We start from the raw sequence: 13,242 nt of genomic DNA, 5'->3' as shown, positions 1-13,242 counted from the left end.
ATTTCAATTCAGCTGCGCAAAGGGAAGGTGTTTACCAAAGATGGACGGAGAATAACTACATCTTTGCTAAAAGACCAGAATGAAGTGCAGAAACTCATTCGACATGGGGAAGCCACAAGATTCATGCAGCCATTAAGAGGAACTCCTGCCTTTTGGGAAAAAACAATGAAGGACCTCTTTGCATGTTTGAGACAATTGGGACTGCCAACATTCTTTTGCACTTTCAGTGCTGCCGAGATGAGGTGGCCAGAAATAATTGAAGCCATCAAGAAACAACAAGGAGAAAATGTAACTGCTTCTGAATTAGACTGGACAACAAAATGTGACATCCTGCGAAGCAACCCTGTGACTGTCATCAGAATGTTTGAAAAGAGGGTGGAGGCCCTGATAAGGGATTTGATTTTGTCACCTGCTCAACCTATTGGTGAAGTGGAGGACATGTTTTACAGAGTGGAATTTCAAGCAAGAGGATCAGCTCACATCCATTGCCTGTTTTGGATTAAAGACGCACCAAAGTTTGATGATGCTCCTGACTAAACAATTTGTGCATTCATCGATAAATACATATCATGTCAACTGCCTGATGAAACACTGGATCCTGAACTACACAATATTGTGAAGGAAGTACAAACTCACAGCAGAAACCACACCAAATCATGCAAAAAAGGAAAGAAGCATTGTCGCTTTGGATTTCCCAAGCCTCCAGTGAAGTCTACTCTTATAACAAGACCCTGTCCACCTAGACCAGATGAACCAAACCAAAAACAGCAAGCAAAATCCAAGCTGAAATCTGTTTGGGATTTGTTGCATGATCCAGCAGCTTCATTTAGAACTACAGAAGACATCCTTGCACAGTGCAACATGACCTATGAAGAATTCTCCTGTAACATAGAAACAATGACAGAAAATAGTGCTGTGATGATGAGGCGTGATCCTAAAGACTGCTGGGTTAATGGCTATAATCCACATTTGCTTAGAGCATGGAATGCCAACATGGACATTCAGTATATTCTGAATCCCTACAGCTGCATCATGTACATGCTGTCATACATTACGAAAGCTGAACATGACATGAGCGAATACCTCAAATCCATTGTGCAGGATTCAATTCATCAAAATGCCTCTGACATGGAACAAATGAAACAGATCATGCAAGCATATTCAAAAAACCGAGAGGTCAGTGTGCAAGAAGCTGTCACTCGTGTCTGCAGCTTGAAACTCAAGTCTTGCTCACGCAATGTTATTTTCATTCCAACAGATGACAATGCATTGAAGATGAGCCTACCAATGAGACATCTCGATACAAGAGATCCTGATTCAGACAATGTATGGATGACCGGATTACCTGAAAAGTATAAAGCTAGGCCTGCAACTGCTGAATTTCAAAATATGTGCATGGCTGACTTTGCATCTATGTACAGACTTGTCTATGGCAGACAGAGACATGGCAAAAATGTCATACCACTTCAAGACAACATGGGACATATTCAAAAGAGAACAAAAGGCAAACCTGCAGTTATCAGGTACGCACGCTTTTCAGAACAAAAACATCCTGAGAAATACTATGGAACTTTACTGAAGGTTTTCCTCCCATACAGGACTGAATGTCAACTCAAAATTCCGCCATTTCATACTTACCAATGCTTTTACAACAGTGCATGTATCAAGCTCTCAGGTACAGACTTGGTGACACCTGTTTTCAAAATTGTGGAAGAAAACCGGTTACGGTATGAAAAAGAAAATGATGCCATTGAACATGCCATTGAGGACTTTGCACAGAACGGACCCATTGAGGACGCATGGGCCAATTTTGCTCCAAACACAGAGCTCCTTCGAATTGAAGCTGTTTCAGAACACCAACCAATGGACCCAACAGAAAATAATGAGCAAGACGACGTGCCAGAATACAGCAGAGATACTGTGACTAGAACAGCAGTACCACTCATGGAATGCCCACTACTAAGCTCCAGAGAGCAGCAAGAAATGTACCAAAACCTAAACCAAACACAAACAGCTGTGTTTTACAAAATAAGAGACTGGACTTTAAAATGCGTAAATGGACAAAAACCTGACCAATTCTTTTATTTTGTCACTGGTGGAGCTGGCACTGGTAAGTCTCATTTGATTAAGTGCATCTACAATGAAGCGACACAAATTCTGAGAAGATTGCCCAGAATGCATGAAGAAGACGATATATCAAGACCAACGGTTCTGCTAACATCTTTCACAGGAACTGCAGCATATAACATCTCTGGAAACACGTTGCATTCAATATTGAAACTCCCAAGAAGCCTTAAACCACCATATCAAGGACTTGGCAATTCTTTGGATGAGATAAGGATCATTCTGTCACATTTGCAAATTATAGTTATTGATGAAGTGTCCATGGTGTCAAAAGACCTGTTTGCATATGTGGACCAAAGATTTCAGCAGATTAAAGGCAACAAGAAACCCTTCGGAGGTATTTCTGTTTTATGTGTGGGCGATTTCTTCCAACTCTCCCCTGTTGGAAGGTCAAAGGCACTGTGTGTCTTTGAAAACAACACAGTTGATATTTGGAAAGACCACTTCCAAATTATCACCCTCACAGAAATTATGAGGCAGAAAGAGGATGCTGCATTTGCTGAAATGCTCAACAGGCTTCGCATTAAGAAAAAAAAGGAGTCATTACTGGAATGTGACAGAGCACTTCTGGCTACACGCACATTTTCCAGAAAAGAGGACTGCCCTACGGATGTTCTACACATATTTCCAACTAACAAGGAGGTGGATGAACACAACAAAGAGGTCTTGTCTGTCCTCAATCCCAACATCATCCATGTCGATGCACAGGACTATGTAAAAGATGACCGAACAGGACGTATATGATAAAGCAGGCAACTCCTTGTCAAGGAAGCAAAGAAGATATGCCAGATACATTGTTGTTGTCAGAAGGTGCACGTATTGTCATTACAAAAAATTTGGATACAGTGGATGGCTTAGTTAATGGGACCTTTGGAAAAATCTCAAAGATCATCAGCAAGATGGACAAAGATGGCAAGCCACACGTTGATTTAATTGGACTGGAGTTGGATAACCCCACTGCTGGACTCAAGAGACGCAATCAATCCCCAGGAAATTATGACAATGCTGTTTATATTGAGAGAGTGGAAGAACATTGCAAGAAAAAGGGACTGGTACGGTTTCAGTTCCCTTTGAAACTGGCATATTCTTGTATAGCTCATAAAGTACAAGGAATGACTTCTACGTCAGCTGTTGTGTCTCTGAAACGAATTTTTGAAGCTGGCATGGCTTATGTAGCTCTCAGCAGAACTACATCTTTGCAAGGCCTACACATCATTGACTTTAATGAAAAGATGATTTACTGCAATGAAGAAGTTTTCAACACAATGGAGAGCATGCCAAAAGCAGACATCGACACCATCATGCCACTTTTGATGCATACAAAGACTGCTGCCAACAGAAGTCTTACTGTGATCCACCACAACATCGAAGGACTACGTTGCCATGTTGACGACATGAAAAAACACCATGAGATCTGTCTGGGAGACATATTGTGCTTCACTGAAACCCATATGTTTGGATCAGCTGTACCAGACGAACTACAACTACCAGGATACAAGATGTACAGGAAGAACAGGCAGGTGTCATATAGCACCTTTCCACAACTGGCAAGCCAAAAGGGTTTTTACACCCTCCTCCCCCAAACAACCTATTACTCCATCACACACACACAACATAACCCCTCCCCACACACACAGTACACCCTCCTCCCCCACACAACCTATTACTCCATCACACACACACAACATAACCCCTCCCCACACACACAGTACACCCTCCTCGCCCACACAACCTATTACTCCTCCACACACACACAACATGCCCCCTGCTCACACACAGTACACCCTCCTCTCCCCCCCACACACACCAACACCCTGCAAACCCCCTTCATCACCCCACCACACACACATCATCTCATCATCCATCATCCCCCTCCCACACACCCCATTACTCCCCCCCACACACACACACCGACACCCTGCCCCCTCTTACAAGTACCCACCCCCCACCTAACCCCATACACACAGACCTTTTCATAAACCCCCCCACACACACACATACTCCATTACCCCCCCCACTCAATCACACAATATACCCCCTCCCCCACACACACAACACACTCTTCTCCCCCACACACCCTATTACTCCTCTACACATACACAGACCCCCCCACACACACAACACACCCTATTACTCCTCTACACATACACAGACCCCCCACACACACACCACATACCCCCTCCCCCCACACACAACACACCCTATTACTCCTCTAAACATACACAGACCCCCCCCACACATACCACATACCCCTTCCCCACACACACACCAACACCCCCAAACCACTTTCATCACCCCCCCCCCTACACACACACACCATTTCATCATCTACCTCCCACATACCCTATCCCCCCCCCACTCAAACACCCAACCCCACACACACAGGTACCCACCCCCACCTAATCCCCATACATACAGACCTTTCCATAACCCCCCCCCACACTCAATCACACAACATACCCCCTCCCCTCCCCACACACACAGCACACCCTTCTCCCCCACACACCTTATTACTCCTCCACTCTACACACACACAACATACCCCCTCCCCACACACATAGTACACCCTCCTCCCACACCCCCTTCCACACACTCACAAATACACCAACACCCACAAACATCATTCATCACCCCACCCCCAAACACACACACCATTTCATCACCCCCCTCCCACAACCCTATTACCTCCCCCCACACACACACACCAACACCTCACCCGCACACACACCATTTCAACATCCCCCTCCTACACACTCCATTACTCACCCCCTCCACCCCCCCACACCCCACACACACAAACACCCACGCACACTCCCCTCCCTCACACATCCCATAAATCCCCTCGAAAATCACATACATACTACCCCCTCCTTCCTTCAACCAACACACACAAACCATTACACCCCCCCCACACACACACACACTTACCATTAAACCATAACCTCCCAAACATACACACCATACCCACACACCACCCCGCAGCCAAACACACAATATACCCCCCCCCCACACACATACACACACACACACAGGTACACCCCACACCCTCGCACACACCAAACCCCCCACCCCACACCACACCACACCATTTCATCACCCCACACACACACCATATCAACCCCAATTTTATCATCCCCTCGCACACACCTCATTACCCCCACCACACACACACCATACCCCTCACATACACACAGAATACCTTTTTAATTACTTATATTATTTTATTCTTTAAAGTTCAGCTAGATCTGTGCCAAAACAGTCTCTGCAAAACAGCCACTCATCCAGTCCCAGCAAACAATATGACGTTGTGACGACGTCACGTGCTGGTCATTTTTAGTCATGCTTACGTTAGCATATGACGTCGCCACAACCGTCAAAGTGAAACACCAAAAGAGGTCGCTACGACGTCGCCAACCGACGTCGTGACGTCTCCAGTACGTTGCGACAACGTTATTTAATTAAGGTCGCCGATTGGTCATTTGATGACTTTTGACAGTTTTTCATATATTCATTCTGCAGTGGATTTATTGACATCCATTTATACTAGCATTTACCTGCCACTACTGTCACAGCAACATCGATAATTGTGGTTCTTGTTCAGAACTTATGTTTGTTGTTTCAACTAGCATTACTGGTCAAATCTTGACATTTTACTCAAACAATTGGTAAAAACATGTTTAAACATTCACTAATGTAAGCATGTTAAAAAACATTGTAGAATAATTGAAAGAACTGAAAAGTGTTTTTTCAGATTTTATTTAACAGAATTTAACAGACAATATAATAACAAATGGGGAAAAAAATAAACGTCACTATGTAAAACACTTTAAAAAGGTCTTCATCTGAATCTTAATCTGTGTCACTGAATTGCTGGTTATTGATCTCTTGTGGGACCGCCACTTCTGGGACTGACTGCACCTAGACAAACAATTTAAATAAATCTTAAATAAATCTTGTAGTCCGGAAGCTCTTTCAGTTTTGACAGCAAGTTCTTCCAAAGACTGTGCCACATGGATTTCTGTTGGAGTCTCCGGACCCTGGCTGGCTCCTCTAGTCTGGTTTAACCGGAGGAGGATCTCCTGGATGTTTTTTGCCATCACATCCTGGCGGGTCAACATTGCCTTATTGTGTCTCTGTTTCAAAAACACAAAATGTTTCAAAGACATTAAAATGAAGGTCAGAAATGTACAAAGTGCAAAGATAACACATTGCAGTTATTACATGACTGAAATTTACAATAAACACAATAAAAATGAACATACCTTGCATTACTGTAACCGTTTGGGTTAAGGCGGAGATAGAGTCTGACACACTTGAGGAGCAGCTGGCAGTTTCTGTGTGCACATATGCAATACAAAATGCAAGCGATTAAACAACACTTAGGTTCAGCATGTTATAAAACAAGAACTACCGAAGTTCAAATCACCAGGCTACATTTCTTGTGTGTCACCATGTTGATAACTGTAACACTTACAAATAAACAAGATTTTCAAAGTCATTAAACCAACACTAAAAATATAATCATACCATCAGACATCTCAGGCTGAATAGGACTAACTGGATCAAGGTCTGTGTAAATAAAAATAAAAAAAGTCAACATAAGGTATATTTTAATATAGATCCGCACAACTTGACAAAGCTTATGCAACAATTGTTAACTTACTGTTCATAGTGTTTGTCTGCGGAAAGATGCAGATGGGAGGTGGAGGGTGTGTTGGTCCTGCAGAAGATTTTCCGTGTAAGTGGCACCTCTGGTGGTCCATGGGACAAATCTAGATGATACAGATTACCAAGATACTTTGGTTAATCATTCATTTACGGGACCCTGTCTAATGATTTCCAAAAATGTAATGCTAGCGATTTTCTTATAGAGGACAGTGTTGTCTTGTGAAGCATGACAAGCTTGAGAAATATTGAACAATTATTTAATATCATACCTCTGGATTTCTTATTAGTATGGAGGACCTGTTCCGCAGAGTCTTCATCTAAAAAGCATACAATAAACTCCAGTCAACAAACCAGTCAGAGATACAGCATGTAATAAATAACTACATGAAAATGTAAATACCCTCATCGCTGCTGTAAGCACATTTTGAAGTCCTTTTTGAGAGCACAGCCCCATCCTCGGCACTTTCCACCTTTGACATTGTTTCGGCCTTTCTCAACCGATGAGTGCCTGGTTAAAGTCAGCTACAAAGAAATGTGAACATTAGGGAAAGTACAAACAATATAGGATTAGTTGAAACATTTCACAAGTATTCTACATGATGCAATGTATTTTGCTTTCTTAGCAGCTTTCAAAAAAATTTACTTAAGCATGCACAGCAAAATCAGGACAAGAAATTAATACAACTGTACCTGTGACACCACTAAACACCTTGACTTTCCTGGAAATCCAAGTATCAGGATCAGGTTGTTCCCCTCTTCGTGACATTCAGACATTCCCTGTCTGGCTCGCACGGGCATTTTCTGCCTGGCTTGCATGGAGTTTTTGGAGAGTGTGTCTGGTAGCTCTCCAGGACTGTAAATAGATTCTCTGACTTGGCTTCTTTCTAAAATACAATCAAATTTTATGACGCCAGTTTAGCCAGAGAACCTAAAACTCCATGTAACTACAACGCCCTAACATTGTGAAAAAGTATGGTTTGTGAATAAAATAAGCAAAAGCAATTATCCACTTGAGACCATGTGTTGTGTAAGGATATGATAGCCAATTGATATGTTTCTGAAAAGGTGTAAGTTAGGGGATTGTCAAGTTCTAAAACAGAATAGTTTACAGTCCCCCAATAACAATATTTGTATAGTGCATTTAATACTATCACTTTTTTAAAACATGCTTACCTGAAAAAAACTGTCAATCTTCACTGAAATCGGAAATCACGGAAATCTGCAATTACCGAAAGCTGCAATGGAAGAAAATAGATGTAAGTTTAATAGTTTCCCACACCACTATTGTGTGAATACAACATTTCCTGACAAAAACAGGGTTTCTAGGAATTGGGAAGGGAGAAAAACAATATATAATAATACAAAACAACAATTAAATAATAAAGCTGAATTAAGCTATTCTATTTATCAGGATAATGAAATAAATTACCACAGTAAGAGACTACAGCAGTAAATTTGCGAAAAATTTACTATTTGCATGTGAATATCTTTTGCGCGCGTGGTCAAATTAAAAATGAGCAAGCGCTTGAGAAGCTGGACATCTTGTTGGTTTTATACAAATTACTTAAGCAGAGAATATTTGTTTTCAGTTTGAATCCGATGATTTAAAAGTACACACTTAAATGTTTATAAAGGTTTATGGCTCATAAATGTGTGACAAGTATTCGCTGAGTTTTGTTTCAGTTTATAGACGTGCTCAAGAAAAAAAAGTTCACCGCGACAGGCAGAACGCACACCCTGTTTATTTTCTTTATTTTACAAAAGCACAATGTTTTGATTTGATTGTAAGTGGACACATAAAAAAGTAGAAATATCACAGAATCTTTTTTTATATTTCTTTTTTCTGTATGACCATAAATGACGGAGAAATTTAAGTTTATAGTGCTACAATGTGGAGAAAATCCAGCAAAACGCGCGGGCGCGTTTGCCGACCATTTTAAACGACATTTGAAACAGAGATCTTTTTTAAAATGTAAAATTCGGAAAATACTTTAGAGAACGTGTGGGACCCTTATGGCGGGTTGTATTTACACTTACCTGTGTTTCGTCGTGAAGGAATGGTGTATTTCTTCTTTCTTCGATTCAACACAACCAGCAGCGGAAGCTCTTCTTTTGTGGATATGGGGAGGCTGCAAGCGTTTGAGAGTTGCATATACTGCCCCCTACTGTACCGAAGTGAAATTGTTGAAATCTGTATGACTTGAATGAGTCTTAAGTGAGACACTACACGTGATTAGGGTAACATTTTTAAATAATAATAATAATAATAATAATAATAATAATATATATATATATATATAGTTTCACTTTTTGAATGGAATTACTGATATAAATCAACTTTTTGATGATATTCTAATTATATGACCAGCACCTGTACATATAAAGCATCTGAAAACAAATTCTTCTATTAAAATGTACATCTGCTTAAAGTCAAGAAATGACGTGGCTAAGACGTGGTGAGGAGGTTAGAAAATGACCAAAATAATAGGTCGTCAGCTGGTCTTTAGACAACGTTGTGGGGAGGTAAAGAAGCGACCAAGAGCTGTGGTCACGAGACTACCTTGTGATGACGTTGCCACAACGTCGTGGCATAGTCTTTTGGTGACGTGACGAACCCACGACCAATACTGACGTCACTTTTGGTCGCCGTTACGTCACGTGTTTGCTGGGGTGACAATCATGACAAATCGTTGCTGATTGGATCTTAAGCAGCCACAGAAACAAAGCACAATATCACAAACCAAGCCTCCTCCTCCTCCACAACCAACAGCCTCAATCCACAAAACAGTCTCTGGAAACAGCCACACATCCAGTAACAAATCGTTGCTGATTGGATCTTAAACGGCCACAGCAACAAAGCACAATGTCAAGGACCAAGCCTGCTCCTCCACAACCAACAGCCTCAATCAACAAAACAGTCTCTTGAAACAGCCACACATCCAGTGACAATCATGACAAATCGTTGCTGATCAGATCTTAAACGGCCACAGCAACAAAGCGCAATGTCACAAAACAAGCCTCCTGATCCACAACCAACAGCCTCAATCAACAAAACTGTCTCTTGAAACAGCCACACATCCACTGACAAACGTGACAAATCATTGCTGATTGGATCTTATGTGGCCACAGCAACAAAGCACAATGTCAGATGAATGGATGTCAAAGGAATCACTTTGAAAAATGTATGTGAATAACCAGACTAACTACATGTGTGATGTGTTCATCAATTTATAATTTTTTACAATTATTACCTAACACTATACTGACTGTAAATTGTTGCATGCCTTTTCTTATGTTCGTCCTTTTTCAAATATCTATGTCTTTATCAATAATTATATAAAAACAAAAACACTAAAAAAATGAAGTTCATTTTCCCCACTAACACAATTTTCTTTCTTGTCTTACTAACACCCCACTCGTAACCTGTACCTTGATTACATATGTTCAATATGTAATATAAATTATGTTGCATGGCTTTTCTTATGTTTGTCCTTGACAAATATTTATTTCTTTGTCAATAATCATATAAAAACAAAAAAGGTAATGTTGACTTTCCCCACTAACACTGTTTTTTGTCTTGTCTAACACCCCACTCTTGACTTGTACCTTGACTACATGTGTTTGTGTAATGTAAATTATTTGTTGTATGCCTTTTCTTATGTTTGTCCTTGACAAATATATATGTCTTGGTCATGTCTTAAGGCGGGCATACACTGTGCGATGTCTGTGTGATTTCAGCAAGGAACCTACTCACACTGAACGAGTAGATCGCATGCGATGTAAAGCCAAAGCTCAGGATTTATGTACTCACACTGTACGGTCCGAACGTCGAGCTGCGACTTGACTGCTCACACTATGCGTGTGAAATATGCGCGAATCAGCGCGATAAATCCTCGTGCCGGGTTGTGCCTATGGATGATATCATATGTAGCCTATCCAGAGATATTGTCGAAACAAGCATCAGCTATCAATATCAAGAAGATTTAGCATTTCCAATTTATATATTAAATTATTAGTAGGCTAGTATTGTTGTATTATTATTATTATTATTATTATTATTATTATTAGGGAAGGCCTAGGCTATTAAAGTGATAGGCTATAATTAAATTGCCACGCAACAATTTCATAGCGCATCACCGCATAACCAACGCGCTGTGAGGATAATAAAATATTACATAGGCTAGAAGCTTACTTCTCATTAAAAATTGTCTAAAACATTTAGGTCGATTACAATTAATTATATACATATAATTAATTATTAACAGTCTATAATATGTCCGAACACTGCAATAATTCATCAATGAAAATTAAAAACAGCTTTATTTCAAAAACATTTTTTAACAATAAAAGAGGCAATGGCTTGGAAGAAGTGGGTAATGGTTAATCCATTTTGCAACAGGAACTGGAGGTAAGCAACAGTAATTTGTAGCTTTGAACTACAGAACTTAAAGATCTCCCTTTTTTCGTTTTTTTCGGGTTTTTTTTTTGTTGCTGCAATGAAATGTTTTCGCGCAGGCGCAGTGAGGGAAAAACACAGAGTTTAGAGCAATCGGTTCTTATCACTGCTTCAACTGTGCGACATAGTCACGAGGAGCGACCAAAATTTCTAACATGCCAGAAATTCATCCGACCATACGATTGCCGGTCGTGAGAGGTTAATCGCCTCTCTTTTCCCCCTGTACACTGTACGAACACTGCACGACAAACGACGCACGACAAAGCTGAAAATCGGCCCGACCCGAAAAAGAGTCGCACGAGTCAGAATTCGGCTCAAAATCGGACGAAAATCGCACAGTGTATACCCGCCTTTACATGTCTAACACATTGTCTTGTCTTACTAACACCCCACTCGTGACCTGTACCTTGACGTGGTGAGTGGGCTTTCAACTAAACAGGTCTAGCTTTCTCTACAAAGTAATATGTTTACCTTTGTGATATTTTTATGCTATTAAAACATTTCTTTACTGTAGTGTTGTCATGATACGGGCAAGGAGAGAGACGTAAGTGAATCCAAACACAGCTTTATTCAAGTTGACAAGAATGCAAAGTCAGTATTCGGTGAGTTCAGATACAGATTCAATGAAGATCACTCGGTGCAGAGTAGACAGCAGGTAAGCATGTTCACTTCAGGTTTGTAGATACCAAACAGTCACAGTTCATAAATACTTGTCTTTTCTCTTTCAGATGCAGTCGATAGAAAGCAAGCTCGAAGGAAACACTGGAAGCTCGGGAGAACAACGGATCACAGACAATAGGAAGTCGAACAGGATTCCTGGAGACAGCAGAACAATGACACAGAGGTTAGTGTTTCACAGGCAAGTATACGTTACATCTTGGACGCATCAGAGGCTCAGGATACAACGGCTCATGGTCTGTTCCTGTTGGAGGCTTGACAATGAACTGGGGCTATGGTGAGTGTTTTATAGTGCTAGTTGATGAGGCTGCTTATTATGAACAGGTGTGTGATTAGTTTTCCGGAGAGAGTAAATGCAGGTGTGCCAAAGATGATCCTGGGTAATGTAGTGCACAAACAGACGGTGAACGTGACCAGTGTATTAACACTTTTTTTTTTATCTCTCTGTGTAAGATTAAACCTTTACGTAAGGAACTTAAAAACTGGACTGATGACAACATTTTGTCTAGATCTGGGTGAGTTTTTTATTGCCTTATTGAATACAATAAATGAAGACTATCAACTTCTTTTCAATAGTGTTTCATCACCCAAAACACTCCCACTCTCTGCTGTATATTCATAACCAAATATTTCAAAACCAACAGCCAACCCACATAAACCATACCACTGGCACTTGTCTATATTGCAGACATGACTCTTAATGCACAAAACTGTTAACCTTTTTGCCCAACCTTAAAAAAACAAGTATTGTTGAAATTCTCAGATCAAACAAACTTCAGCACACCCTAAGGCACTACCTGCTCACATTGGTGAACCGCATCCAAGCAAGCACACTTTGCAGTTCCTCCGGAAATGCATTTTTCTAGTTATTATTATTATTATTCCCGGGAGAAAAATTTTGGCCAGCTCCTGCGCCTAGGCCCTTTGAGACAGAGACACCGTTCAAACTTTAAAACGTACGGTCAGTACTGGTGTAAGTTGCTCGCGAAGATGACATCACGAGTCCATGTCGTTTGTCCGCCATAGTGGATTGAACAGAAAGCGAAACTAAAGTTTCACAGGTCACAAATTTGGTCCAAACTTCACGAAACTAGACGTACATGATCCTTGGACCAAGCCTCACAAAAGTTACTAGAAGGATTTTTGATTTTCGGAAGCGTTTGCCCGTCACAGCCAAACGAAATCGGCAGCGTAGTCGCCAAAACAGGAAGTAGTTCATATTTCAGGAACGCTGTCACGTATCGAAACCAAACTTTGTACATTAACTCGAGACTCCAATGTGAGGATGTACAAGATCTGAATTTTTTACATTTTTT

At 40.9% G+C, this 13,242-nt stretch overlaps 1 long non-coding RNA gene across 1 annotated transcript; it reads right to left on the bottom strand.

The window, feature by feature from the left end:
- Positions 1-6,385: 6,385 nt before the first annotated feature.
- LOC311081126 lies at positions 6,386-6,855 on the bottom strand. Its single transcript, XR_014605803.1, has 3 exons — positions 6,788-6,855; positions 6,652-6,693; positions 6,386-6,458 (listed from the first exon to the last, which is right to left on the bottom strand). It is a non-coding gene; the product is annotated as an uncharacterized lncRNA (long non-coding RNA).
- Positions 6,856-13,242: the final 6,387 nt, after the last annotated feature.

This window comes from Abramis brama (assembly GCF_963993115.1).
Source record: "Abramis brama genome assembly, chromosome: 4".
Lineage (NCBI taxonomy): Eukaryota > Metazoa > Chordata > Actinopteri > Cypriniformes > Leuciscidae > Abramis > Abramis brama.
Note: the sequence above shows the minus strand (reverse complement) of the source record. Positions and strands in the feature narration are given on the sequence as shown.